A 5,628-nucleotide genomic window follows, 5' to 3' on the forward strand; every position below is an offset into this window, starting at 1 on the left:
TGTGTGTGTGTGTGTGTGTGTGTGTGTGTGTGTGTGCTCATGTGTTTGTGTATCTTTTCGTTATATCCTTCTGAGAAACCCCGCAGTAACTTTCCATTTCAATATCATCAATCAATGTTTGAAGGATTTTTGATGTACAACAAACCCAGAAAAGCTGCTGCGGGCACTACGTGTTTGCCTGTGTTTGTGTGTGTGTGAGAGAGAGAGAGACAGAGAGAGTACACTAAGTGCTTCTTTATTGCTTTTTCATAAAGCAGGTCATGGATAAAGTGAAGCAGAGAGCAGCAGAGACAAGTGGGGGACAATAGAGAGTAAACAGGTTTTATTTTTTAGAAGGCAAATGAAGGGACTGTTATTTAACAATTAAAATGACACAACATGACCAAATTCAATTTGGATCCCTTTGTGCAGACATTCTCAAACATCTTCCTGTCACTGAGGCAAAAATACAGCCGACACAAATTAGAGCCCTCATTTGATAAAACATTGTCCCACTTTGGCCCCTATGAGCTTTTTATTCGATTTATTATTTATTTTATGTAAACTGTCTAGATAATAGCAGTGAGAGTGGGACTTGTCATTACAATGCTGATGCTTACAAGTGGGATAATTTCTAGTGAATCCAATCTGATTAAGAAAAGACTATTTCTTTTCCTGCATTTCCCATCAAGGGCCCTTTGGGATTCTCAGGACTCCCAAAAAACCATTGATGTAGAGGAGTTTAAACAGTTGGTTTAATAAAGGTGGCGATGATGGTGCCTTATTCAGACACTTTACATGCCCCTTCATTAGCCCCTTGTCAATGGTCGTGTTGGCAAGGGCAGTGAAGTTAAGGACTGCTTATTTGTTATCCAGGTCACAGCTTAAGCGGGCTTTACTCTGAGCTTTTATGGTGCTCAAAGTCCAGACTTTAACGGCCCCCTTTTGATGCTAAATCCAAAATGAAACCTGGAAATGTTATTTTCATCGTTACCACGTAGTGACAGATTGCACCATATGTTTTTCCTTACTTACAAAGCGGCTCATGAAACCTGCAGCCAGTTGGCATTTATTATCATCTGGCTGACTCACTAGACAGAGACAGGAGAGACGGGGAGAAAGAGGGGTGGCATGCATTAAAGTGCGGATCTGACATGTGATATCATCTTTACACACCAAATGAACCATGTGTTTCTGGTTTACACACCAAGTGAACCAGAAACACACGGTTTCCTCATTCCCATTTACATCTTTTCACTGAACCAATTAATTTAAAGCAAATAAACTTTGGGTGCTTTAAGATTTCCGGCAAGCCCTGACAGGAAAAACAAGGTAATTTGTTCAAATGCTTAAAATGACTTGTTTTTACATTTTGCTTACATTTCATAAGGTGTCATATAATACGTATCTCCACTATATCAGACTTAGTATAATGAAAATTGAAAATGAAAAACACCGGTGGCTACAAATAAATAATTACAGTTTAAAATCAGAAATCTTTTAGCATCATGCCATTAAACTGCACACAACTCACTGTTGATACGTTCATGTACACTGACACAGCTAGTGGACTTCAGGTGACATGTTAACAAGGGCAATGTGTCAGTGACATGAAATGTTGTATGTGTGGGAGTTTGAAAAATTTGGGGAAAAAAATAAGACTTTCATTATCTTACAAATTAAAAGTTAATTTCATAAGCCAGAAACACAACCTTCAATACAATAAGGGAGTATTGATGCTAGAGTATTACTTGGTTTGGTATGACCACATTGGTGGCCAATATGCTGTGTAATGGACATTTTGAGTCAGATTTCTTACTTATTTTTTGTCTTCTCATGATACTGTTACACTGTGTTTCAGCATTTACCATTATAATGTAACTGCTGCCACAGGTCAGCAAAAGTGTGTATGCATAATCTCAGTGTTTCAGAAAGATAACATGGCTGCACCATATAGTGTTTCTACTGATACTTTTGACTTTGATTCATACCTGAACTACACTGTTACATACTGCCTTCAGGATATAGCCATATGCTTGCACTCTAAAGTCTGACATTATTTGATATATACATTTGCCATCACCAGGCTATTTCTTATTTCTGTTAATGCCATGATACAACATACATACAAGTTGGCTTAAAAAGGTTTTTTCTTATTTGCAATAAAAATAATACACAATTATCGCAATAACTACAGTGACACATTTCTTGATTTCATATGATATCAGCTTTATGTTTTAGGGATTGAACCAATGAAAACATAAGACTGTGTTGCCAGCATTTAAGAAATGCATTTAAAAATTGTCAAATGTCTTTTTTTTCAGGTTTGTCTTCACCTTTTGTTGTCTCCATCCAGTTTTATGAGGTGAAAACTACTTACCAAAAGAGACAGACCGTAATAGAACAGATGTTGGTAAAAATCAAAGTTTACAGGCCTTGAGTTAATGGCAAATTAAAAATCTTTATTATCTTAACTATTTATGTTCAGTCAGAAACAACAATTTCAGTCAAATTGTAAAAGATTAAGACAAAAAAAAAAAACCCAATTAACATTGACTTAGATCCAGTTCAAAGGTTGAAATATAATATGAATAACTATGTTTTCATTAGTGTATAATCACCTGAATATAGGAATTGTTATGTCTGTGTTACCTTAGAATTAACCTTTTATATCTACAGATGCCACAGGTCACCTTCCATGGAGTGCCATGTTTCTACAGTAGCCCTGAAGTGACAAACCAAACACTTCTAGAAAGGGCTGCATTCCACGGCCACCGTAGTTTCTCCTTCATGCTCGGAATGGGAGGGTGAAGCAAGGGAGTTGTTCCCTAACCCTAACAGTAACTAGGTGCAACTACACCTCTAGGTGCCACTATATCCTACACACCAGAGCTTTATGCATTTTCTAGCTTTTGGTTTTTCATTTTATTGTTACTGCGCTTCATAATGCTGTAGCAGAGAGTAACTTACTGTATTGCCACCTGAACTGAATAGCATTGAAACCGATTTGAAATGAAATGAGACAGAGAGAAAGGACATAGGAGGGCTGGAAGTACTGTAAGTGGAATGTATGATATTTACCTCCAGGTTAAATTGAGGTGAAAACAGTTTAACAGAGGCTTTCCAGCTGTCACACAGGCAGGCTGTGTGCATGTGTGTAAGAGAGACAGACAGAGTGCGTGTGTACTTAGACAGAGAGGTTGATGAGGGTATAAAGGTCAGTGTAAAAGTCTGGCCTTATGCCTGAATGATGCTGCTGGCATTTACACAGAGATAGACACACACACACACACACACACACACACACACACACACACAGTAATTTGGGATCCAAGAATGTTTCAGTAGAGGAGATACAATTTAACCAGTAATAGAAGGTAAAGGATTACATATAATGGGAAAAAGTAATGTGATTACAAGAAAGAAGAACTCTTGTGGTAACTGGGTTTATGTTACATTTACTGTCTACACGAGGGAGGAAAGAAACAAACTAGAAAATTCCTAAAGCAATTTTGATTGTGCCTTGCTCTGGCCCGTGACACTGGCCCATACATTACTGACACTGCCGAGTAGTTTACAGTACAATGAGGGGAGACACCTGTGTTTAATTCAGCGTCCGCGTGATCCACTAACAACCACGTATTTTAATGATAAATCTTGTTTTTTCCATCTATTGCCACGGTCTTCTCCCACTGAAATAGTGAGGCTGGTAACGAGTTGATGCGACAAAGTCGGCCAAAAAGTTTGTATTCATGTATTATATTGATGCCGAATTAACAAGAAGACTGTTGAGATATGATGAGTTTTTTCTTGTGTTTCTACAGTTATGTGCTTTTATGTAAGCGCAAATATTTGTTAATATATGGTATTTCTTAAATGGAGTTTGGCATAATATTGTCCTGGGATTATGCAGGAAGGGTCATGGTTTAATTAAAATTGCTAAAGTAACTAAATAAGTAATAACCACAATGGTGGGAATAATAAGTATGTAGTTATAATAATAATGATAATAATAGTAATAATAATAACAACAATAATAAGTAATGCTATCAATAATATGAATAACAATATTTATATTAATAAATAATACATAATTAAGAAAGAAAACTATTCTTACTGTGCAGTCATAGGCAGTTACAACAGTCTGAGTGTCTTCTTCCTCACAAAATAAATCTAACTTGATGTTTTATTACTAAATCTGTATAACTTGTGTCATGTGTAACAAGTTGAAATAGATGGCTAATTAAGAATTTCAGTGTCTTTTGTGACGTTTAATTAGCACAGTAATCCTTTGTCCTCTAGCTAGCTGAGTGCTAGCACATTCATTCCTTGTTCTGTCTAGCTATCTGGCGCTAGAACATTAGGAGCTTGTCCTCTCTAGCAAGCAAAGCATTTTAATTAATTAGCTAGCCTTCTAATACCTTCTTCTATCTTCTAATTCTTTTGCTAGCATTTTAATACCCTCTAATTTTCTTTAGGTAGCTAGCTAGAGCTAGCAAACATAAACACATTAACCAGAGCTAGCGCTTAGCTACGTGCTAATCGCTGGCTAACCGCTAATCGCTAGCTAAGCGCTAATCGCTAGCTACGTGCTAACTTTGGTTAATGTGTTTAATTGTATTATGCTCCTGAAGGAGTGCTAATGTAAATTAAGGAACAGCTCATAGTAGGGTAAAATATTTAAGGTGTATTGAACTTATTTTGTGTTAATATTAAAATCATTCAGCTTTAAATTGTTTGGTTGTTAGCCACCTGCTAATTATCTTTAGCTAGCCAGCTAGCGCTAGCTTATTAATAGCTTAAATGCTCCTCTGAAGCTAGCTATGTGTGTGTGTGTGTGTGTGTGTGTGTGTGTGAGCAGGCTTTGGGTTGTCATGGCAATCAGGGAGCCCACAGCAGCTGCGCACGCCTCTCTCTGTCTCTAACTCCTCAGAGAGACAGAAACATTTAAAATGAATCCCCTCGAACCCATGGCCAGGGAACGACCGAAATGAAAACCGAAAAGACCGTGAGCGTCGTCAACTTGTTGACTATAGCACTGCCGAGTTTCAGTGGCTAAAGTTAAAAAAAATGTGACCTGGGGAGATTGAGAGAGAAGAGGTTCAACGAGCGTGTTTCAAGTTTCTCCTCTACATTTTAACATGGGAGTAGATGGGGCCGTGAGAGGGGCGTTGCTGGCGCATCAGTGCGTTTCCCGCCAAAACTATTAGTCTGACAGCTTCAGCAGTAGTATCACTGCGACCCCAACGAATTTACCTAATGCGTTTCTATCTATAAATTATTTCTGTAGAGTGAAATTTGTGGCCATGACAGCAGTTCACAAATTTATTTTTCGACAAATTTTTCTCTCTCCCCACACTCTAGCGATGATGTCACGCACTCTGGCAGTTTTTTTCAGTTGGAGGTTCTCGAATACACACCCATTCACTTTTGGACCGGTTTTTGGCGATTTATCGGCAAACAATTGGCGAAATTCTTAGAAAAGTCATAGCACTAATGTCCCTCATCGAGCCGCACGTTTTGATACCTTTTTTGTGTATGTGCGACAAAAGCTGCGTGGAGAAGAAGCGCACCAAAACGTACAGAAGAAGAATAATAATATTAAGCCCGAGGAATAATAGTATTGTGCTTGCTTATGCAAGGCACAAT

The sequence above is a fragment of the Dicentrarchus labrax genome, unplaced genomic scaffold (assembly GCF_905237075.1).
Source record: "Dicentrarchus labrax unplaced genomic scaffold, dlabrax2021, whole genome shotgun sequence".
Classification (NCBI taxonomy): Eukaryota; Metazoa; Chordata; class Actinopteri; family Moronidae; genus Dicentrarchus; species Dicentrarchus labrax.